Here is a 26,402-nt window from a genome sequence, read left to right on the forward strand (position 1 = left end):
AAATCCAAGAAGACTGCTTTCTTCATAGTCACCGCCGTGAAAGCCTCAAATCTTACATGTAAAGATTATTTTACGATTCGAAAGTAGTTACATATGATAAAATTTTATCCTAATTTTACTTACGTTATAGAATGCTACGGTTGAGAGCAATATCGGTCATAAAAGTAATGTAAAGATATTGTGACATGACGCCTGAAAGCGGAAATATGACACTGTGATAGGCAATGCTTCGCTAAGCACATACTTATGGTAATGCGGAAGAGAGCGTTGCTGGGCAACGGTTTGGTAAACACGCATTCCCGTGGCAACGAATACGCAGATTACAACAGATGGCAATGAACGAGTCGCTACTAGATGGCTAGTTGCAAAACACAAGATTCCCGTGACAACCTAGAGGATAACAGAGAAGTATTCAACGTGATGTCTTCAATGCGGACCGCCTAACGGTTATAAAGGTAACAAATATTCACAATTCGAGAGACTAGACACCAGTCCGAGATTCAGACAACAGAGAGAGATTTCTCAAACAGACGTCGTTAAGAAGGAGTTCAATGTGTGAGCTGTTACATTCAACTGTAATTGGAGGCAAGTGCCAATAAACCCAGTTATGAAGTCTAGAACCCACAGCTATTCCTCACACAAACCCCTTATACTCGTACATGGCAATACTTATGTGACCTACAAAATATTTTTAAATAATATTCAGGACTTTCTTTTACCCTATTTAACAAAGAAAATAGAGACAAATTTACGTGTGTTGTTTCACTTACGTAATAGTTGTGTCTACAGTAAACATATTCCCAAATAAATGAACATCAAGACCAATGAGCACTTATTCTCAGGAGAGAACTTTGACAAGGCATTTACTTTATGATGTAGCGTATCACTGAACTTGCACTGCACAAGCCCGCTATGAGGCACAAATGACAAAAGTGCAACTCCAAAATAATGAACCTAGCGACACGAAGTCTAAGGAGTAAACGTTGCATGCAAAGTAGATTCAATAATAAACATTTCAGAACTGGTCCTTAAGTGACATTGTAAATAGTGTGGAGCGGCCTTCCTTAATCCCATCTGTTCCTTTTCATTTGACACCTTGTACTGTACCATGAATCGGGCATACGGGAAAGCAGCCCTACTTTTCATGTTAACTCACAAATGAAAATTACTTCTAGTTGGAGTTAGGGGGAATTAAAACGGACTTTACGGGAATTAAAAATATGTCGAGAAGACAAAGCTGGAATGCGATTACAGTAGAAGGAATGATAACAAAAGAAGAGAGAAATTAGAGGTACGGCAATTTTGACGGCAAGATACATACGACAAATTCAGATTAGTAAACGGCCACGAAAATATTTTGATAGCAAAACGTGTGGGCGATATCAGATGAAACTGAGCCCACAGTACTGCTGCAGGAGAGACTGGGATGATAGACAAGTGAGCAAATGTGGTTCGGAAGCCGCTGACAGCGAAAGTAAATCCGACATGAATGTCTCTTTGTGTATACGTGGTGCAGAGGTAGGGGTCCCTTCATACACGTATTTTAAAGGTGCCTATTGCAGTTCTTTGCCGGGGACACGCAGTAGTCCTGAGTTAAGTATTAAAGTGAAACGCTGTAGCGCAGTTGGTTGAGGCATTATGCTACAAGCCACAAGGTTCCGGGTTCCAATCCCGACAAGATAAAAAAAGGCAAAGCTATCCTTGTAACAGGTCATGGAGGCCTGTAGGGTTGTGAAACGTTGAGGGTTCCACATTATCTTGACAATCGGCTCATAGATGGCGGTAAAGTTGTCAGCCTTGCGCGCCGGCCACCTTTTATCCCCCAGGAAGATTCCTGTACTCATTTCTGTTAGAGGCCGAGTCGACCCCGGGGCCATAGTGCGGATGGATTAGGTAAACTGAAAAAAATAAAAATCCACCTCGTCGGGACTCAACACCGCTATCTTTCAGCTTATAGCATAGTGCTACCGCGTGCCACCAAACCCTGATGAGGTCACTTGATTTTTCAATTGACCTAATCTTTCCAGCCGTACTACGGCCCTGGGGTGGGCTCGGCCTCAAACAGAAATGACTGCGAGGAATCTCGGCCATGCCACAGCTCATGTAGTTAGATGCCGGCTTCCCTCCGCGGCGATCCAGGTTCGAGCCCAGGTCGGATCATATGCGATTTGTGGTGGACGAAGTGACACTGGGTTAGGTTTTCTCCGAGTACTTTGGATTCCCCTGCCAGTTCTCATTCCACCGACTGCTCCAAATTCATCATCTATCATCCGGGGCTGGTACAAGAGGCCAGAAGTGGCCGGCATACCAAATGGACTCAGTCTCACCCATCCCAAGAAACTAATAAACTTAACTATTCATGATCTGTTTGCACATCCAAACAAATTTCGGGAAGTTGTATTAAGGGTTAACTCAAAAATACCTCCCAAATCACTCTTCATAAACACCGACTCCTATGCTGTTAACAAATCAAATAAATATTTTAAAAATACTTCGTTATTACGAATAATGCGAAAGTTAAGCTTTAACTGAAAAGCTGACACATTTAATTTACAAATTTCAGCTACGAGTAAGTAAATTGATATATTTTGAAATATTAAATCGATGTTGTGCATCTATTTTGTTTGGGTCTTTACTGGTTTCATGTTTTTGGCGTGAAATATTATCATGTACACTAAATGTAAACTGTTATTTCATTCAATCGCCGATATTGCAACTTCAGTCGTTAAATCCTTCCGCTGAATATTGATTCAATGATTGAAGCACGTAAACATCTCAAGTTGTTGCAGAGTTACTGCCTGGTCGTGTACGTGCAGGCTGTCTCAGGTTATTTAACGACTCTGTATCAACTATGATGTACTACCTACATTCGTAAATACTGGTTTTTGTACACGGTTGTGCGGAATATTTTATTTCAGCGATGACTATATTTTATAGAACACTGCTGTTGACAGAAACATGCAATATGTCGGGGAAGAATTTATATCTGTATGAAGCAGCTTATCATATTCACCAGACATCAGCGCCGCTGTGAAATCAGGGATGGGATGTGCGAGGTATGTAGCACAGGTGGAAGGAATGATAAAGGCCTACACAATTTTAGTCATGAAGTCTGAAGGTGTAACCTGAGTGTTCGGCTCGACATACGGACCGTTACCGAGTTTTGTGGACGTAAGACGAATGTAAATATCAGTGCGAGAAGGACTCAAGTCCATGGAGTAAATCGGTCGGTACATTAGAAATATAAATGCATGAGGATAGACTGGATTTTTTCAGGAATTTTCTAATACAAGGGACAAATAAGGGTATTGAACTGCTTTTACTGTAAATTGGAGGCTAATAATGCAATGAATTATAGGATCAAAGGCGTGCAACCTTTTAAAATTGTCATGATTTTAATGACTATAGACGAGATCTGGATCGGTAATTGGATTTATTGAACACTTATAATTCATAACTATGTCAGGATTATGTTTCTACCGTTGTACAAGGTCTTAGTCTGTAGTCTCCATTAGCCGTTGCTTGGTAGCGAGTTTCAACAGAGGACGTTCCTCTTCCTCGGAGTTCCCGAACTATTCTCGGCCTCAGCTACCAACTTCTCACAACAGCAGCTCATAACTGCTGAATCTCAGCTGTTATCTGACTAAGTCACTCACCAACTCAGCTAAACTCAACTGACTCAACTCTTCTGTAACTGTCCCCTAATAACATCTCGGCACGGACCACATAGAAAACACCGTTCCTGTTACAGTTTACGGCCTATTGTCTGTCTGTTTAGCGGCCGTTGCCTAGCAACAGGTCTATATGCCACAATGTACTCAGAATTACTGGGATTCTGGGTTTCGGTATTTTAAAAAGCGGAGAATACAACGTTTCGGAAAATAGAATCCTGTAATTCTGGGCGTTACACGCCACCATCAGAGCCCTTTATTATATGTTTTGTCATATATGTTTCAGAAAACCGGGATGAACAAGACAGGCGGAAAACAGTGGTGAAATAACGCAAAGACTGGGGTTAGAATTGATCTAAATTATTATTGACTTACGAACAATAGGACGGTGACTGTAACGAATGTAACCAAACAACCTAGGCAGTTAGAATTCATCTATAAAGAAAATTAAATTACAGATTTTGTTTCCATTTTTCAAGCCATTTAACTACAACACAGATTATCATACGCCTCATATGAAATATTTCCTTCCAGTTCACCCCAGTGTATGCATACGAGTATTCATTCATTCATCAGTAATCTGTCAGACGACAGGTCCACAGTCTCTTCCAAAACAGTTCCTCCACTTAATGCGATCTTCTGTTTTTGGAAAGAGACTATCCAGGAAAAGTGATAATGTGGTAGTTTTTCCATTTGCTTTCCACATCGCAGTACAGCAGCCGTTCANTGATATAGAATCTCACTCCACAGAACAGAGGCCTTATTGAGAGGCCGATGATCACTGAGAACGCCAAGAATCCCTGTCCTCCTCATGGAAACCGAAGTTACGTTACTTTGTTGAACAATCCCACCACTGGGCCCTATCTTGAACTAACAGCCCCGTTATCATATCCTGGTTTCGAAGACCCATTTCGCCCCATCGCAAGTCCCATTCTATCACTGTTATTCCAGCAAGCCTTAATTAATATACCAGATAAAGGAATTCTAATTCTTAATGAGTGTCCACTGCAACGCAAGCATTGTTAATAACTATGGAGAGTAAATATTTATTTAGTTGTCATGGGATAATGGGTGATCGATGGTAGGGGGTGAATCTGACGCCATAATTGAGAATGATGGCCGGCGTGAGCAGGCAGGGACCCACCGACAGGGAGGCAAAACAAAATATTATCCGAATTCATAAAATATTCGAAATGGCTCTCATGGATTCGACGTTCTGTGTACTTATCTTCCTTTCGATCATACTGTCACGTGCATTTGTGACTAGACGGGTTTTGGATTGGCTAACTGGATTTACTGATCACTCCTTGCACAATCATTCGTAATCACAATTAATTACAATAACTCAAATAAATCTTTAGGCGAACCTTTCTTCTATGGCTATCTAGGACTCCATCAATGCTGAATGGACTGCCCCTCTGCAACTGAAATTCTTGGAGCCAGAGTCATTCTTATATTGCCTAGGGGCGGACTCCAGAGAAAACACGTCCATTGCCTAACAGTGGGCGTCTATTGTTGTCGCGTATTGTTGTATGATTTTCCTAGTAACGGACTCTTTACTCAGAATCTGTCTCCGCCGGAACTTGGTTATCGGGCCGTTGTCTAGCAATGGATCTATATGTCACAGTATTCTCAATTCCGTTTTTTCAAATGTACAAACGTTCCTTACTTGTTGAAATATGCTTTATTTAACGAGAATTTAAACAACTAAAGAACGAGTAGCTCTTATCCGCATCCCACGGACTCAAACTCACGTTGGAAGGCGATTTTGACTGAGGATTTACGTAACACAGTCCTTTCTGATTGCGGCTGCTTTATTCTGCGTCATTCTAACTTCATCAACAAAATCCTCTATCCCTTATTCTCTGTTGAAGAGGCGTCGATGTATAAAGTAAAAAGTAATCACAAAATAGGTAAAGCTATTCATATAAGAGGCCGTGAAGGTTCATAGGATTGTGAGACGTGGAGGCGCCCACATTTTTCTAGATAATTGGCTCACAGATGGCGGTAAGGTTGCCAACCTTAGGTGCCGGCCGCCCTTTACGCCCCAGGAAGATTGTTGGTACTAATTTCTTTTAGAGGCTGAGTCGACCTCAAGGCCATAGTGTGGCTGGAAAAACTAGCTTAACTGAAAATTCCAGTAACCTCATGGGGAATCGAAGTCGCTACCTTCCGGCTTGTAGCGTAGTGACTCAACCAACTACACTATCGCAAAGACTAATTTATGAGCTTTAGGTTGAAGAAAACGTAGCAGAATGACATTGAAACCTATTCAAAGATGAATTATCTTGACGTTTCGCTAGTGGAACTGAGCAAAAGTAACAACACACTTCAGAACTGTAGTAGCACACGAGGTCGAGATTCGAGCTGATTACACTGTGTACATAAGGCATAAAACTTTCTACGATTAGAGAGTTGTTTCAGCCATGTCTTGGAGCATCTCAATTAAGATACATAAAAATTGTCTGTTAGTTTGAGTGGATATTTCACAATCTGTACAAATATTCAGCAATCAAAAAAAAAATTAAGCTGAAAACTGAAAAAGATATGAGGCACCTGCACACCTTTCAGGGCTCATCTCGAGCGTAACTCATTGAAGGCGTGAAACATGTTTCGGACTCTTTACGCTCCAAGCGAACGCGTCAGAACTCATAGACTTTGTCTCCATTTACTAACTTGTTTGTACGTGTGTGGACACATACTCGCTGGGGATTTGCGAACTAACTCTTTTGTGAAGAAAACATTCTTCTTGGATGTGGCGCCGTGTAGATAGTGTTAACCGACGTTTCAGAAGTACGTATCGCCTGAATATTCAGGGTAGAAGAAAAAAGAAGAAAATCCGCTAGCGAGAAAAATAGAGGCGATAAGTTCCTCCGAAACGTCGGTTAACGCAATATCTACACGGCGCCACATCCCAGAAGACTGCTTTCTTCATAGTCACCGCGGTGAAAACCTCAAATCCTGCGTACATAACTCTTTTGTGTTAGAACGTTTCGTAATATCCTTCCCGGTACACACTTTTTTTTTCTTTTCCTTGGCACTACAGCGTCAGTGGGCCTAGGCCTACCTCCATGAACTTCTCCATTCACTTCGGTCGCCCGGTACACACACTTGATTTAAATAATTTAATACTTATTTCAAGCCTACGAATTCACAGTGAGTTTTACTACAGGAGTCGTTTCCATTACTTTTCGAATATGAAATAGAGTATACATTGGGCCTACTGAAGTCCTATAAGCACACGCCGTTCTAAGAAATCGGATTTGTCACAATCGCATGTTACTGCAATGATTCAGATGTACAAATTATGTACTTAACATTCAAAATATATCCCATTCATTGCACTCAGAGGAGCTCAAATTCTTGAAATCAATCATAAACTAATAATGAAACACTGTCTTCAATTAAGTTAAACGAGAAATTTCATGCACCATTTTGTTTTTGTTGGTGCCTCTTTTAAGTAGGTGTATGTGAACGATATGACGTTCTCACAGCGGTTGTTATGAAGAGTTCTGTCGCCTGGGATACAACACCTTGAAGTCTGCTGAAAATCAAACAAGCTCCACTCGCTACCTGCTTGAAGCAAGCATGGTTCTTTGCTTGGTTTACTTATCGAGCCTTAAGATGAAGGCCACATATTCCTCCAAACTGTACGTTGATTTTCAACCGACATATGAAGAAAGAACTCATCCTCTGCAAAAATGGTGCTCACATTCTAGTCAGAATTTAATTTTGCTTTCTATCGTACATTAAAAAAAAATCCCACTGTATCGGTGGAAGAGCGGAGTGCCTTAAATGGTTAGTTACATTGTTACAGTTAAAGGGGAGCCCGGCCGTGGTATGGGTTTAACTTCATTTGAATACTCAAATATATTTTGCTTTTCTTTTCCAAAAGTCTGTGGCACCACATCCTTTTTAATTTTACTGCTCTCTTAGTGACACATGTAGAAAATTCCTCTGTTCAAATGTTTAGACATCAGATAATCATTTCTGGGCACAATTTAATTTCAAATTTTATTCATTTTGGACATACTCCTTAACTAACTTCCCAAGACATAGTCCTCTATAATAGTTAAATAAGAAACACATTATAATTATTTTCCGAGACGTGTGCTCCTAGATAATCGCACTGGGCTTACGTGACAAATTTGCCCCATAACTGTATCGGCAGTCAGAGAATAAATTAATAAATAAGAGTAATCAGTATTGAGACAAAATAAAACAATTAAAAATTTCCAACAACACAATACAAATAAAATAATAGTACAGGCCCCATTCTCTAATTCTTTATGTCAAATTTGTGTTGCTATTCCGATATTTCTTTTTCTAAATGGCAGTACAACTTTATACGAGTAATAATCACTCCAGTAAATGAAAGTAGCTTGGGAAGTATAAGTTGTTTTCCGAAGCGAGATATTATGACACCCAAGAGAGATTATGTACGTAATGAACTCGCAAATAACCCAAGGGCACAGGCGGATGGCGTAAAAACTGCACACGTCAGCGAGACTTTAATTTGTGTCTGCTTCCATGTATTTCAACTCTACCGCAAATCAAATATCAAAGCGGGAAATCGTTTTTAAAATACGCATGTCCTAAATAGGAACCGGGATAGCGACTGGCTACGGGCTGCACGGCCTAGGGGTCGGAGTTCGACTCCCAATTGCAGTCAGGCAAACGAAGAAGGTAGACGTGTTCTGTAAGCTCCGTCGGCCAGGCTGTGTTAACCCACACAAAGCGTATCGAGAGCGAGTGTCTTGATAATAATTCAAATCAAGTATTAGTACATTTAGTTAAGTGTTAAATTCAAGAGAAAATGGTGTGTGTTAAGTAGACACAATTGGATGTTTCTCTGAAAATAAGAATCAGACGATATCAGCCTCAAACATCCATAAGTGGATACACAAAAGATTAAACCTGCCGAAAGAGGAAGTCAGCACAATCCAAGCGGACGGACCAAATGACAGGTATTTATAAAGTTCACTCAACATCGAAGAGGTGCAGAGCTTTTACAGAACACGGAAGAGGTGCTTTATGAGCATTAATGGTACACGTCAAAATATATCTGCCAGGATTCGGCGTGCGGAAATTTCGTAACGGCATCCCCCCCTTTCCGAAAGGTCAGAAGAACAATCATACACGTCATAAGCATATATTGTTTGATAACTGATGTACAAGACAAAGTCTGATCAAACGCTTGAAGATACAAGTGTTCAACGGAGTACGGGTAGCTCTAATACACCTAAATCATAACATTCCAACTAATTTGATGATAGAGTGTACGGAATCATATTTTCATACGATGGGCAACTAGTCGTATGCTACGTATGCAGTTTCCTTGAACATATGGGCCAGGAGTGACCTAAGAGAGCAGAGACACTTTATCGCAAAAAACAAGCTCTCCAGCTCTTGGGCGCATATAGTAGAGAAGGGCTCGGGAGAAGAAGGAAAGAATAAACCACTGTGAAAGAAGCAAATGTAAAATGCGGAGAGTTTGGAAGATAACAAGGACAGAGAACACGGAAGCACCCTATGATTCGCTATGAACCCAACCAGAAACAATGATATGCCTCAGTCAAACAACAAAACGGCAAGGAAAAATAAGCGAGGGAAAACAGAAAAACCAAAAATCTCCAAAATGTGGATAGAAAGCGAAGAAAATTGTGGAATGAAACAAGCAGCTGAAACACGAGAAGGTGGAATAGGAGAGCGAGACGAAGAACGTAGACATGAGTAACACGAAGACTGGACAGAACAAAGATTCTGCTAATATCTTAGAGACAAACACGTTACAAACAAGTGATAACCAATCCGAAAACCAGATTTCAGAGCAGCGGAATCAACAAAGAGACGACTCGAGGAGATTATTCCACTCATAGCAATAATCAGCGAGAGAACATACAACCAAATTTTACAAATGTACTTCATCGGAACAAAAATGTAGGGCGCAGAAGACACAACGTACGCTGGGAAGTCGCGAGCAGAGGTGGGACGAGGAAAGGGAGCACGTCTGAAACTGCGATGCAGACGTCATAAGTATATAACAAGGGAAGACTGGATTATACGTACAAAGTAGCAAGGCTGAATATCAGCAGAACACATTCCGAAAAAGGCAACAGATGCTGAAAACCTTCATCCAACACAACAACGTAGATACTCGTATAATATTTCCGCAAAAGATGGTTAACAAGGGCTTTCAATGTATGGCAGACTACGTAGCGTACACCAATATCTGGACAAGAGACACAATAGAACGGACAGTAATTGAGAAGTTGCCAAACGGCAGAGACATTGAGGCAATGACAGAACACGGGCCCTAGTCAACAAATTGACCTTGTCGATATATCGACGATCTCCTCAGACAGGAGGGCACACACATATTTCGCCGTAAAGGCGGCATCCGGAATAGATGGAATTTATAAAAAAGGAATTTTGGAAGAAAAATATGGGAAATTGTCGCAGCCGCCTTAACGGATCAGCCGATTGTGGTACTGAAATCATGCTTGACAAACTAATGGTTCATGGAGGGATATTACGGGTACCTTAACACGACATTACTGCAGGACAAAGGGCTAAGTCGGAGAATCAAGAGTTTAATGGAACAAATGGAGAAGCGGACGACAGCGATACAATGACACAACTACCTGGTGGGATCAGTACGTTAACAAACAAATTCAGGGACTCTCCGGAAGAAAGGTGAAGCCACGGGAAATGTTATTACACATGCGCTCACGACCTGTTAAACGAGCAGATTGCCATTCGTGTAGGAAATGGAAAGATTAAGCGATTAAATTAATAATACCGAAAATAAACAACAGGCACCTGCAAACGTTAAAAACTCGACTGAGAATGTGATTTTCACCAAAAAGAGAAAGTAATGGCGCCGCGATGCCACCTTGTAGAAACAACGAAGAGACGAACCTATAAGACAATCTTCTAAATTTTGTAGGATGGAAGAAAACAACGCAGAAAGAATTCATGAAGAAATTCGTCGACTTTTATAAGAACAGTTTTGAACAGCCGAAAGCCGGTCAACAAAGTGTTGTTCTTTAGCCATCATGTTTCAGAGGAAGGTACCGCAGAAAATGTACTTCCAGGCGACAATGGTTGAAGCAGAATTAAGAACAAGGGACTCCCTATAAATCTCCTAACGAAGACAGAATACGCACTGAATCTAATTTAGCATACTTTGAAATTACCAAAACTGATCTACCGATGTTCAATTTAGCACTGCAGAAAGGAAGCCTGGACTGGAATCTGAGTGCGCATTCTGAAAACTGTAGCGCCGAGAACTGTTGAGATCCTATCGACCTGTGCCACTTTTAAACGGCGACTAGAAAATATTTGCATGAATCGTAGCCCGACTGCAACCATCCCTGAGGGGCATCATGCTCCCAGCGCAAAGCAGCAGTACACCTGGACGAACCACCATCCAAGAAGCGGTTGCCACCATTAGAGACGCAATCGCGCATGCGAAGTTAACGGAGAGGCCGTGATGCGCAGTGTCCTTGGACTTGGCATCCGGTTTCGATAACATATCACAGGAGTACCTGTACATTGTCCAAGACCATTGCGGCTTTCGAAACAACATGGTAAACAATATGAAAACACTATACGAAAGTGCGAAACCCGAAGTGCAGATCACCGGATTCCTATCACATCCTTTCGCCGTAGAGCGAAGGCTGCCCCTCGAGCATGATCTTCTACAGGCTGGTAATGAACAAAACACAGACTCACAGATGCGGAGAAATATAATTACTTTTGGCCTGGACAAATAGAAACCTTGCAGCGTTCCAAAGAACTGATGAAAAGTTTACAGAGTGCAAATGGTTAACTCTGCCTAATTTCGAGCTGTGGCTTAAGTTAGAACATAAAACCCACCCAGTATGGCTGGTAGCAAGTGGGATAAACTATGTAGTAACCAGTCACAACAAAGTAACGGCTACATGAGACGCACAAGATGGAAAATTTACGCGTGGAAGAAAAAATAGACGAATGTTTGGCAATTACCTGGAAGAATGTTATATTTTAGCGTCCTGTTGCACTGATTTATGTCCATGATTTATTCTGAACAAATCCTGAACAGTTTTAACATTTTTATTATTTAAAATTTAGCAATATATATGACGAATATATATTTTAGTTATTTTAGTATAAAGACAACAGGGCAAGCAATGCAGTAGTTCGACGTACATCGAAAAGCACATGAAGATGGCACTTTAGTGCCGAAACATGTAGTGCAAGAGAGAAGAGTAAGGTGAATAAATGTATGCACTGTAAGACGGTCAGAATAAATCATGGACATACCTGGAAGAATTTTCGAGTGAAAAAGGAGGCTTGACAAGGGCGAAAACGGAGTGGATAGTCCACAGATCTAAGTCCAATCAAATTTTGCTGAATTTTCCTGCTTGGCGATGCAGTACAGCGGGCCTATATCTATTGCTTCATGGCACACAAAATCATGTATCATAATGAAACTGTACGCATGTATACAAATAATTATCATATAAATTATTAGTTAAATTTAATTAAGTAAATAAAAAGGTTCTGGGAAAAATTAAGTATCTGCCTAGGCATACTCTGTCCTGAAAATTCTCGAAGGGACAATATCTTTTCCTTTAAACTTTATCCAGACTGACTCTTGGGCCCATCCAGCCTCCTGTTTAATGGGTGCGGGGCTCTTTCCCTGTGGGAAAGCTGCTGAGGCTTGAGGCTGACCACTCAGCCCCAGCTATTGCTAAGGTCAAGAATATGTCGATCCAATCCCCCCCTGTCTTTATTCATGCTTAAGTAGTTAAGCACGGGGGCTGCATATTTCACGTCCTAAGTAACTGACTGACGAGCAATATTGGTCATTCAATATTTCCTACGATTACTTCCTGTGATCGACGAAACGTGCGAATTCACGCCGCTTTATTTCAATCTCAGCGTATAATACTGAACTTCACAGTGTGTAGGCCTGTAGTAACATTATGCCTGGACCGCGCCATAGCTCAAGCGGTTAGTTGCTGGCTTCCCACCGTGGAGGCCCGGGTTCGATCCCGGGTCTGGTCAATTGCGATTTGTGGTGGACAAAGTGGCGGTGGGGCAGGTTTTCTACGACTACTTCGGTTTCCCTTGGCAATCTTCACTCCACCAAATTCTCCATCATCATAATCACCCAGGGCAGGCAACAATAGGCTAATCAGTGGCCGCCGTGCTGAGTTGACTCAGTTGGACCCCACTCCCCATTAAGTGAATTCAAATTTTAAGATTATGCGTCGCGATTTGCTACCCAATCGAACAATATCCTGAAAAAGACATTATTACTTAATCAGATGCCAGTGGCCGCGTGGTCCAGGAGGTAAACTGTCTTCAATCCCTCAGACACTGCACCAGTGTTTTTGAAATCTTTTCGGGGCACCAATATCTGTCAGCTTAATTTCCTACGTATCCCAGGAGTCTGTAATATTCATTTCTGGAGTTATTCTGCTTAGCAGATCGGATGGCCTAACCCAAGGGCTTGAAGAAGAAAAATTATTATTATTTTAATAACAAGTATGTTGTTTCTTAATGTGAAGTTGCACTGCTATTGCTATTAACAAATTAATGGAACGTCCAATACATTACTGGTAAATGTTCGGGTAGTTACTAACCCCAGTAACATCACAGGCTCTTGAACAGAGACAGCTGATATAGTAACAGAGCAAAAGCTGCACTCACAAAGTACATGACTTCAGCATCTACCATCACACTCAACTGATGTTCATGGTTCTTCTGAATCTGTTAAGACGAATTTCGAAATATTACTTTCATAAAGACTCCAAATCCCTCGACCAATCAAATCCATGATCATTTTTCTGTAACATTCGACACTGTGTAATTTCTACAGTTGAAAGGATTTCTTTCAATAAAGTAAGAATGATCACATGTCCTTGACACCATCAGCTCGCCCACAGAACCAGTTTGACAGATTTGTTCTCCTTCTTCCTTTATCTCCATGCAGCTGGGCAAAAGCCTGTTGCGTCTCCTTTATGAATGATGTTTCTCTCTCACCGTGTCTCGTCTTCCGTGCTGCCTACAAATGAGAATGCTGGTCTTTACAAAATCTGTGACCAAGAATTCTTTGCATGAACTGGTCCTGTTCCCTCCCCTTCTAATCTTGTTTCCATTCTTCGTTATTGACTCCGTGTTTCAGTGGCCTAGTTTGCCGACGTTTCAGAGAACCTACCTGTTTCTATCTTCGAGGTGAAATAACTGAAAAGGGGACTCGTGCATCGGGCCACGAATGAGCTCGATGTAACGCACGTAAACGCCCCAGTGTTCTCTATGAATGCAGACAGGATTATCGAGAAAACTGCTGTAAGTGTTGATGACCTCTCTGTTCGGGCTTGAACAGTTCAGAAATTTCGCACTGAGCTCTCATTTGACACACGACACCGTTTGTTTGTATTTCCGATAATTTTATTTCTTGGGTGTATTTTCGGATTTGTATGCATTCCGTTTTATTTCTGAACCTATCCCATCTTACAGTATAAGGGAGTCTGCTTCCCAGACGAAATGTGCCTGTAAATTGAAAATGCCTCTGTAAAGGCTGCTGAGGACCTGAAAGAGAGGAACCAACAAGATGTGAGAATGAAGGAAGCAGTCTTCTGGGATTTGGCACCGTGTATATGTGGTGTCAACCGACGTTCCTCCGAAATGTAGGGTTAACACATATACACGGTGCCAAATCCCAGAAGACTGCTTTCTTCATAGTCACCGCCGTGAAAGCTCCAAATCTTACAAGATGGGAGAAGTATACATGAATTACACTATTCGCTGGATATACAGAGGATGGTAAAATCATGAAGGACGGGACGGACGAGCCGTGTAGCACGCATGAGTGAAATGCGAATTGTACAAGAAAATTGATTGTAACAACTTGAAGGGAAGAAACCTAGGGCCAGGCGAGGATCAATATTAAATTAATCTTAAGAACTAAAGTGCAATCTGGCTTCAGTATACTTAGTTGGCGTCCACTGGCGGTTTTTTAGAACCAGTCAATTAAATTTCATGTTAGCTATAATGAGGGAAATGTCTTGACCAGCTGAGCAACTGTCAAGGACTGGGATATGTGCTTGTTTGCTCATGTTACTCTTATAAGGTGATGACAGAAGTAATACCCTCTCTGAAACGTCGGTAAACTTGTGCCACACTGTAAGGCGTCACATTCTAAAGCAGTAAGCAGAATTCTGTTGTACATTCGTGTTCTGTTTGAATCATTACACCCATCCATAGTATCAATAAAACAACCGGTAACAAACGCGGCCCGTGCAGTGACTTAGTTGTAATGCACTGATCGGAAAGTGACTCAGAAGTTGTTTTGTTTCGAGACAACGAACTACAGTTTGTTGTTATGAAATATCTGTGTTGTGAGAGTTCCATTCTGTTCCTATCCCCCCTCATATTGCCTGTACTTCATTCATTATTCACACGTTTGTATTTACATACTCAATTCAGAAGTGGATATATAAATCCAAAAGTAGTAATGCTTATTTTTGTAACTCGTTTCGAGGCCTGAAATAGAGTCTTTGTCATATAAGGACACGGAATGCGTCCGAATGTCCTTAGTGATGGCCAGTTGTGTGGAACACATGCATAGTCCTGAATGACGAACATTCGATATACTGGACGATCAACAGGCAGAGGACTTCAGCTGTATGCATGCCTGCTCTTTCGGCTTGCAGTTTTAATTCCGTGTTTGCGAAGTATATTCTGTGCTACCCACGGAGCATATATGTGCCGTCCACAAACGCAGTTCAGACATTTTACTGTAACCCTCAAAGTAATATTTAGCTGCCGTCAATTTCGTCTGAGACTGCAAAGGTTTGCAGTTTATCATTAGAGAAGGTTCCGCACCTGACAGGGCAATCTTCTAGCACACAGACCACCGCAGCAGCTGATAACTCACGTCCCGCTAAGCAAAGCATGTCTCCCTTCGTTACAACACAGCAACTGTACAGGAATAGAGAAAATTTCATGTCAAATAATTTCTTCTGGATGGGCTTGGAGATTTCAAATTAGGAGGGCAAATTATTCAAACTGTGAAATATGCAGATGACCTTGTGTTAATGGCTAACGAAGAAACTGTGCTACAGGGTATGATTGATAGACTAATCGAAATTGGAAGGTGTCATGGCATGGAAATGAATGTGGAAAAAGCAAAAGTAATGAAAATTTCGAGACAACCAACCCCAGTCATAATAAAGATAGACCAAAAAACTGGAGAATGTGAAATGTTTTAAATATTTGGGTAGCTTGTTAACAGATGATCAAAGGTGTACTAGTGAAATTAAAATGCAGGATTGCCATGGCAAAAGCTGCATTTAGCAAGAAGAAGAATCTTTTTACCAGTAAATTGGACTTAAATTGAAGAAAGACGCTAGTGAAATGCTACAGTTGGATCATGGCTTTGTATGGGGCTGAAACTTGGACACTTAGGGCAGTAGATCAGAAACACCTGAAAAGCTTCGAAATGTGGTGTTGGAGAAGGGTGGAGAAGATCAGTTGGACCGATTATGTGAGAAATGAAGAAGTGTTATTTACAGTCAGTGAGCAGAGGAATATCGTACACGAAATAAGAAAACGGAAGGCTAATTGGATTGGTCATATCTTACGCGGTAACTGCCTTCTAAAAGAAGTTATCAAAGGAAAGATAGAGGGGCGGATAGAAGTGACCAGAAGACGAGGAAGAAGACGTAAGAAGATGCTGGATGACCTTGGAGACAGAAGAGGATATTTTCATTTGAAGGAGAAAGCTCTAGCTCGCATCAAGTGGAGGAACTGTTTTGGAAGAGACTGTGGACCTGTCGGCTTGACAGATTACTGATGAATGAATGAATGAATGAATGAATGAATGAATGAATGAATGAATGAATGAATGAATGAATCCTAGGAGCCCGGAATATTCTCACGTACTTTATTTCCAGCATTCCTCGCAAGTAAAAAGCCAGAAAGGTTTAAATCGGGTTACGGCCGAGGACACAAAAAATAACTCCGTGGCCTGTAGTCCGCAAGCGAGCTATACCGACAGAGCGACCCTCGCTTGTTGGCGAAGTTAGTGTCAACTTTTGCGTATAGAGGGTGTCACGTGGTCAGCGCAACGGATCGCCACGGCCGTTAAACTCGGTTTTCTAGACCTGAGCCGCTATTTTCTTGAAATAGCTTCTCAGTTATCCTCTCGAGGCTCATTGGACTCCGTTCCAGACCCACCACTTCTCAGAAAAATCTAGTAGCGCCGAGAATCGAACCTGGAACCTCTTCATTTGTAGCCAGGAACTCTGGCCACTAGACCACAGAGACACAATCCACTACTTAGACTCGCTCGCTGATGACGTCATATAATGCACCCATAGAATTGTTCGCAGTGTGTGCCGTTTATTTACTTGCATAAAATGTACGTATGAGGTCCGTCATTTGACCTCAGACGGACGACGGAACCAATCTCATATAACGCTCGGAATTTGTTTCATGAAAAACAAGCAGATCCAATTGCTCGCCGCGCAGTAATTACACGCCACATCACAACTTTTAAATCGAACAGCTGCCGATCACTGTGGCCGCGCTGTGTAAGGCTCGAACACTGAGTTCATGGGTACGAATCCCACTCGAGGCATACATGTCTGTGTACGTCTATTCTGTTTGTATTAATCTGTGTATAGGTAACGGTCTAGAAATCCGAAATTAACGGCTGTGGGAATTCGTTGCGCTGACCACGAGACACCCTCTAACCACAAAAGTTGGCACTAACTTCGCCGACAAGCGACGGTCGCTCGGTCGGTATAGTTCGCTTGCGGACTAAAACCACGGAGTTTATTTTTTTGTTCGTAGGTAGCTGTATGGAGACGGGCTGATTTGTGAATAGATTAAGGAACTGGAGTAATGCCGACTGTGAATAGATTAAGAAACTGAAAGTGGCCAAGGTCCACAAGGGCTGTAGAGCCATAGATAGAGATACAGTGGTATTGCATGAGGAATTTCTGTGCTCCAGTATCCTTTGCTTTGGTTGTTCACGTAACAAAATGGAGTGGAGCACACATCGTCAGCAGAAAACGAGTTCGGAGTGAAGAAATCCACTGAATACTGATTCAGTTAGTCATTGCTTTGCAATCTGAAGGGGAGAGGCTATATACGATAGTGGTCTTGTAAGCCCGGAACTTGCAACTTTCTGCCAAAAAACCCTACCTTTTGCCAAAAGTCACTGAAGGGCCAAAAGACGTAGTAATGATAGTAACGACTTCTTCGGGCTTAGTTTTAATCTAGCTCCCACCATTCCTTCAGTCAGCACATTTCTAAACCGAGATTTTCTTCTGTCCGGCACCGATCACAGAGAAAACTGTTTTATTAATACTCGTATTGCGGCTCGTTGCTTTACAAGTTATTGTGCTGTCAGGATACTTCCTACGACATTTTCTGCGGCATTTTATCCCTGAAGAATCTGTGAAATATGCATCGTACACTATGTGAATCATTTCTGTTCAGCAATGTATTACACAACACCATGAACTGTACTTGAACATATTTCACTGATAAACAAGCAAGGCTATACAGATAAGCCAGCAAGCATTGAGTGGCTTTTCGATGGTTCTCTATCAACAGTGAGAGAAATATTTACAGCTGGCCGAACATCCTACACATTCCTTAAAACGCTTTCGAAAATTTATTTCCGATGCTTACATCTTATCGAATTGTTTTGACTCAAGCGTCAATTTCATGTAATGTACGTTTAACTACATCCACCTTCATAATTCTCTGTTTAACCCTTGACAACTGACCACTTTCTTAATTCTCTGCTCAACCCATGTCAACTGACTTCACTTTCATAATTCTCTGTTTAACCCTTGTCAACTGACTTCACTTTCATAATTCTCTGTTTAACCCTTGTCAACTGACTTCACTTTCATAATTCTCTGTTTAACCCTTGTCAACTGACTTCACTTTCATAATTCTCTGTTTAACCCTTGTCAACTGACTTCACTTTCATAATTCTCTGTTTAACCCTTGTCACCTGACTTCACTTTCATAGTAATTCTCTGTTTAATCCTTGTCGCGTTTATCGTCCGAAAGACCCTCACTTCCTTAAGTTTGACTTCTTTTGAAACTCTTTACGTGGCATGGAGAGATGTTACTTTATCCGTATTACATGAATTCGTTGAACTGTGATACAAATATTAGCATTTTCTTACACCAACTTTAATAACTTTATTATAATCATCACTTGGTTCCTTGACCTCTTTCTGAGAAAAACTCTCAAGTACGGTGAAGTCCTAAGGCGAAGAAATTAATACGTTTCGCTCAAAAACGCTAAAAATTTCCAAAATGACAGATCTTTTTTGTAAAGCATAGTCTTCAAATAAAGAATGGCTTCGTACAAAACAATTATAAAGTTAATAAATATTCTACTGTTACATAACCCTTCCAGGGCACTGTTAATGTGAAATCCATTATTAATTTCAAATGCTGATTAATATTGAATGTGTTTTCCTTTCATTTAAGCACCGGGCCACCAGGATGTATGAGAAAATGGAGGGAGGGGTCCGACATCCTCCTTAACACTGGCACACGTAAATAGTAAAATCACACTCTGACCTCTCTACCTACGGGAAATGAGTCCGGGCTGGGCGTGTCACAGCGCCAATACAGACCTAGTGGCGAGGAGATGAAGCACTGTCCTTACCCAGGACCTTCCCCTGAATGTCTATCCCAGATACCGTCACTTTGTTCGCTTGGTTTTCCAGTCTCACAATTAAAGAAAAAGTACCGCTCTTTTGTGTGTGTGTGTGTGGGGGGGGGGGCGTAATTCACGACCCTGTGTTGTTTTCCCCATCTACCAGAAATGGCAGGATCCAGAGTTCGAGTCCAAATAGGTTCAAAATTTTCTCCACACAGACCACCTATGTGGTCTAGTGGTCAGACTTCCTGGGTACAGATCCAGAGGTCCGTGTTCGATTCCAAACGCTATCAGATTTTCTGAAAAGTAGTGGGTCTGGAACGTGCCCAGTCAGCCTCGTGACGACAATTGAGGAGTTATTTCAAGGAAATATCGGCTCCAGTCTAAAAAACCTTAATTCACGACTGTGGGGATTCGATGTGCTGACACGCGTCACCCTCTATCTGCTAAAGTTGCCATTAACTTCGCCGACAAGCAGCGGTTGCTCGGTCGGTATAGTTCTCTTACGGACTAAAGCCACGGAGTTGGTTGATTGGTTTGGTCAGTAGGAAGACTATCTAGAGTCGAATCATTAGTGTTATGTGACACGATTCTCGGACAGAATGGTGAAGAATATTTTCGTTTGGCATTCCGCACGTGTATTCATTTGGCAGTGTATCGCCTGGAGTTTGTAAAGGTTACGAAAATTCCGTTCCTGTAAAAATCCTTGTGTAACGCGTGTTATTGCGACAAGGGAAAACATTACATTTTACACGCACTCTCTTCGTGTGGGCACAGTTAGAAACTTATATATATATATTCAAAGTTCATTTTGATCTACTACAATGTCGTGATTCGGTGGTTCCTAGTTATAAGAGTTGCCCTCTATCTCGACTCGCAGACAGACGTCATCGTAGTTCTCCTCAGTCGCTTGGGTGAAATTCAATGGTAAACTTAAAATAATCCATGACTGTTTGCTTTTACCTTACTTTCACTTTGGAAAAATAAGAGCGCGCTTATGAAATCAGCTTGCTCTCTGTGTGTTTCATATGACTGTATCCCCTGTAATTAATTTTTAATTACTGAACCAATCTTTATAAAACTTGGTATGTATGTCATGGTATCTCACCCAAACTCAAAGGCGTAATTCATAAGCATGTCCCATCAGTAATACTAATATTACAACCTCTCAGATAAAAACTTAATATTGCTTGAACGCCTGTACCAATATTCACGAAACATGAGAATTAGTAATATTAAGATGCTTTCTGTTATGATAAAGTAGTTCCTGCATATTCAGTCCGTAACGTCGTTGCTATTAAGAAGCAACTTTGCGGCCACTGGACCATTAGTTAAGGAAAGTCAGGAACTCGACTCTACACATTCCATTAATAAAGCAATTTTTTGTTCTGGGAGAAATGATGCATAATATCAGTGAAGAAATTTTAACAGCCTTGAGAGACAATTAAAAATAAATGTAGATTTTCATCTTATACAGTCCTTCTGCAAATATACAATTCCCGCTGTAGCTTCAGGTCACATCTACCAGTAAGGACTGCCGAAACTATCAGATTAGTTTGTTTTTGAAGCGGGTTTAGAAGGATGTACGCTATACTTCACAGAATTTACTCAAAATGACCCTTTGAAATCTACTGCACAGCGTGTTGATACTGGAACCCCATTTAAGAATGCTGACTCCAGACGAAAACATTTATTAGAAGGAAAAACTGGTCGCTCATCTGTCACATTCTACCTAATTTCCTTCCCTGCAGCTCTCGACAGTTCATCGTTGCGGTAAACGGTAACTGCGTAATTTCAAAGAGATCATAGAGCGAAAACCCCGCACATGTTATGTGAATGCCTGTATGCCCAGACTTATTGCCTTTATCATTTTATGGGATATTCCGTTTTGATTCTCCAAAGCCATATGGCAATAGTGAATTCAGTACTAGTATTACNCTACCATGACCGGCGGGCATTCCCTTATCTGAGTTAATTATTCCGTCTTCTGGTGATTGGTGATCATAATACTGATGCATTTTTATTTCGAAATCAGACCGAACATTTGAAATATTAGACTAGGATCTGACAGAGTGGTTAACGATCTGGCCCAGCATTCAGAAGGCCCCGGATTTTATTCAAAGAGTGACCACTATTATGGTCAATGAAATCTGTCAACACACGTCCATTCTCCTGACGGTGAGAGAGAAGCCAGCTTGGGCAACGTCGTGTAAGTCAGTATACTGTAATACTGCTGTATGAATGTTCTATTTCGCTGGCCAGTATGTCGATAGTTACGTATGGTTCTGGGTTTGCGTCCAGGTATTAGGAAGGACATGAGTCGTCGGAGATGAAACCGTTGCTTACGAATTTACCGACCTAACCATCCATGCACATAGCATTCTTCCTAAACGATGTCTGACTCCTGTCAACAACTTTCAGAACCTTGTAACACATGGAGCTAACACAGCGGGGTTGGATGTACCAAGGAGCCCAAGTGACACTGTTCTGATACAGTTAGACAGGTGTGAACAGGATATTTTAAAACTTTGTAGTGACATAAATCAGAAATATGAAAGCTGGAACGAACTTCACGGAAAGAGATATTTGATTCTATTTAACATTAATGGAAGTTGCTTTGAACGTACGGCGCTAAAATTGTACACAAAAATCGGATCAAAAATAATGTAGCTCGGATATCAGCAACACAAGGGAATCGGCGTTCAGATTCTCGCAGTCCAGCAATGCGGGTGTGTGGATGGAGGGGTTCAGAAGTTTGAATAGCCCAACACAGTTCAATAGAGACCCATGCCTCTCTTCGCCACCCTGAACAAATTCCCCTTGACGCACGTATGGAAAATAATGGCCGATTTATTAACTAGAGGCAGTTAAACGTAAAGGTTTATGCCAGGCGGCGTGTGTAGTTATGCCCCAGCCCTTCACACAAACAAAAACATCACTTGCAAATAAAGCTTCCGCATATAAAGCGTGCAGAATTTTAAACAGGCCTGCGGCTAATTCCTGCGAATTTAGTTGATAGTCTCTGAATCCAGTAAACCTGGTCCACGCCACGCCCAGCACACCCAAGATATGTAGAACACTTAAAGACATTATTAACACTACTTTAAGAGATGACAGAATAATGACACAGTAGCTGTACGTGTGTTACATCTAAGAGGTTGTCCTGTTTTTCACTGTATTTAAACCCAAGGTCCTCAAACATCCTAATTCTACGTGAATAAAAAATCCGTTTGGTCTGCCATCTCACAAATGATTTCCATTTCTGTTACCATTTTGAGATGCATTTTCTCTAATGCGAATTATTGTTGTCCCGGATGCGTTGATCATTCTATTCCTTACTATGTTATGGTCAATGTCCATTCAAAAGGAGCATCGTCTGCACTCGTGCACCCTATTTTGAATATCTGTATTCATTCCAAAACTGTCCCCTGCTTATACTAAATTATTATTTTCCGTAAATTTTGCTAGTTTTCACATCCTCTGACGTAATTTATAACGTTCAAAATGGCCTATCGTACAGATTGGTACTTGATACAATATATGAACTTCATTGAAATTTACAAACTCTCATTCGTTTGATACGAGAAGTGTGAAGGAAACAGACGAATAATTTGTTCATATACTTAAATATAGAGCCCAAGAAAACAGCCGTTTCTCGCACTGCATTACGAATTTAAGTTCTCGTAGTAGTCAATCAGGTGAAAAAAACAGAATTGTTTCTGTATTCGCAAAATTTGACTCGCAAAGTGTGCCGCTGAAACACGTTCCTATCACTTTTCCAAGATACATCTTCTAATTTGAAGTTTGGGAAATAATTTTACACATGTCCTTGCAGGTAGTATCTCAGTGAACGCCTACCTTTCACAACATATCGATCGCCTTTCACTGATCTACTTTAGCACTGTGTGGATGGAACACTGCTGAGGTGACTGTCAATATTGTGGACCTCTTGGATGTGACGAGATGTAATTTTGAGGGGAGATACCGATATTTCGTAGAAAATTTTAAGGTGAAAAATGAAGGCTCCATGTTCCTCTGACAAGACGGAGAACTTAAGGTTCAAGGAGCAGCATCTCCATGAGAAAAGAATATCTCAGCTGCTCGAGATGTTCTCCGCATATTAGGGGACCCAAATATTTCAGATTTACTTCTGCGTTCACAAGAAGTCGCGATTGGCCTGTTTCCTAACGCAGTTCCTTTCCAACTACATTCATAATCTCTTTCTGTAATATGCATTTTAATCTTAATTTCAGTTTGAAGAAAGTAGTCTTCTGGGATCTGGCGCCGTGTATTCTTGGTTTTAANGTACACCTTCCTGTGTATTTCGTGGCTTCAGTGGTTACTACCCATCCCATAGCCCTTCATTTGAAAACGCCAATAGTATTGTTAATCAACTGTGAATCCGGGCACAACTTCCCAAGTGTGCAGTTGGATGCTGCATCTGGAAAATAGTAGAATGTTAACGGGCTACGTTTCGATGAATATCGTGTTCCATAAAGTTGAGTTCAAGAGCTCAATTTCAGCAAAACGAAGAGGCAGTGTTGCCTCATTATGTAATAATGAAACGGAAATCATGTTGTGTTGAGCTCGTCACTTGTGCCTCAGTCTCGTCTGGTTAGCTATAAATAATGGACTTCTTGTTCCTTCATCTCGGCAGTTAGGTACATAAAGGTCCTCAGAGCTGGCTGTAGGCGTCACTTAAGTTTACAGCCCATTAAGAACTCATCGAGCTGGTGTTTGGTTTGTGATTGGCTGGACTTGTAAAACTATTTCGGTCTAACTATTGCAACTGCTGAGGTAGGTTGAGAGGGTAATTTAGATGGTTTATTCCAATAGGATTACAGGAAAGGGGAACCCTGCAAAGTTTTGGATTAGCTCTGCTTGAACCTTGATACAACTTAGCTCCGGTGACGCAGACTGAACTTTTTCTCGGGTGTATTAAACAGGTTCTAACGTAAGGTGACCACGAGTTGCTTCTTCACGCTTCTCGACTCATACAAAGAGAAAACGTTGTACCGTTTTTTATCGGAAGATTTACTCATTAACACTGTTAACTTACTGCAAAGTACACAAGTTTAGTCTTTGTGACATGAGCAAGAAAAACTCGATTTTTTATATTTCTCGAATTTTGGACCGTTTGTATATATCAGTTACTTATATTTGACAAACCATGGCTTCTGTATATTCCCTTGAGAGAAGCGTCCTGAAGCACTAATTAGTTAATGAGTAGGAGAATAAGAATTTATTACCGGAAATATGCCTTGGCATGTTCGAACTCCGCCATTAAAATTTGAAGTGTCTGCAGCCAGTGACCTGCGGGAGAAGTGTCTGCCCTCAGCTCCAATTTTTAGCGGACGGCGTCACCTTTCATTTTCTAGCTGACTAGCCCAAAACAGCCAGGTCACAAAAAATATGTATTCTCCAACCACGTATACAAGGAGAAGACCTCAACTCCTAGCTAACGCCTCGGGTGATCAAAATCTGAGATAGGGTGGGTCCTGGAATCGTCCCTCCAAGAGCTGTGCCTTCTGTTAACGTCGAAGTTTAATATTTCCAGAGTAAATCGACCATGTACCAAAGCCTCCTACTTTTCGGCTCATTTCGGCTAAATGAGAGGCTTGGTCTAAGCCTCGCCTAACTGGAGGAATATGACTAACTCCCTTGTCTAAATTAATACAACTCTCATTAAGTCAGTTAATCCTAAGGAAACTAATTATTTCAAATAAAACAGAAGTAATTTTGTGTTAATTTAAACTCTACATTCAAATTTTGACCTCCGCCAAGTGTTCGGGGAGCTGAAGAATTTGAAGTATGATTCTTTATTAGAAGTTCGGAAAGTAAACTATAATACTAAGTTACGTTGGCTGATACCCATTACTACGCAACAACACGGTAAACACATCTCACTGAAGCAAACGCGCGACAATAGAACATCTACTGTTATGCAAAGGATCAGTAAACATGCCTCCTTAACAATAGAGGCTGTGTTTTCTGCGTGGTCCATGGAAAGTGTTCATAAAGTAGTGTTCAGCAGCATAGAGCAGAAGAGAGTACAGTGGAGTTTCTGGTCAGCTTGCCAGAATATGAGCTTGCAACAGGAATTGGCAGTTGCAAAATCATTGCAAGAAAGGAATTAGGCCGTGAAAAGAAAACTTCGTGTGTGGTTTAAGTTACAGTGAGACTGGCACAAATCCTTTGTTTGGATAAAACTAATGAAGGCTCAGAACCCTAGTGTGTGTGTGTGTGTGTGTGTGTGTGTGTGTGTGTGTAACGGTGAACTGTATAGTGTGCACACCAGCAATAGCGCTGCAATTTCCTGCAGTACCAAGTTGTGTGAATAAATCCAAACATCCAATCCAGAACCCACAACACCCTCCTCACATTATATCTCCATCCAAAGTGGGGCTCTCAAAATACATCGTACATCAAGAATAAAATTCCTAAATCAATATTGGAAGAAAACAATAACACGGCTTAAATATAACTTAATTATACTGTATAACTTAGTGTATTTGAATTAATAATAGTTTATGATAGATTAGTTATTCTTAAATGTATCTTTCTAGTTTTGACTCTAACCACTTAGATGTATATTACTAAGAGAGCTTTCGCTGAGAATATTGATTACAAACATCTCTAACGCTGACATTAATTCCACTGTTTCCTTCATCACGTTCTGTGCTCATGTCTGTCTCTAGGGAACCAAACGTATAATGTACACAGTTTATGATGTATAATGTCCACTACTGCTTCGGCGATAGGTGCCCACAAACGCAAACTAAAAATATTTCCATGCACCGTCAGAAGGGTAAATGCTGGAACAAATTGCATGCCATGTGTTTCGCGTTTGGAGCGGTTATGCAGTATAAAGTAAAGGAATTCAGTGTTACTTTTCTGTCTTCCAGGCCGCGCCATAGCTGAAGCGGTTAGTCGCTGGCTTCCCATCGCGGCGGCCCGGGTTCCATCCCGGATCTGGCCAAGTGGGATTTGTGGTGGACAAAGTGACGCTGGGGCAGGTTTTCTCCGAATACTTCGATTTT

At 41.2% G+C, this 26,402-nt stretch overlaps 2 long non-coding RNA genes across 2 annotated transcripts in view; one reads left to right on the forward strand and one right to left on the reverse strand.

Moving 5' to 3' along the window:
• LOC111861550 overlaps positions 1–26,402 on the reverse strand; it is a 124,616-nt gene that overhangs the window by 87,634 nt on the left and 10,580 nt on the right. The window lies entirely within an intron of this gene.
• The window catches only part of LOC111861549, a 205,781-nt gene that overhangs the window by 5,584 nt on the left and 173,795 nt on the right, over positions 1–26,402 (forward strand). The gene's annotated exons all lie outside the window — the stretch shown is intronic.

This window comes from Cryptotermes secundus, unplaced genomic scaffold, assembly GCF_002891405.2.
Source record: "Cryptotermes secundus unplaced genomic scaffold, Csec_1.0 scaffold48, whole genome shotgun sequence".
In the NCBI taxonomy this organism is placed as follows: Eukaryota; Metazoa; Arthropoda; class Insecta; order Blattodea; family Kalotermitidae; genus Cryptotermes; species Cryptotermes secundus.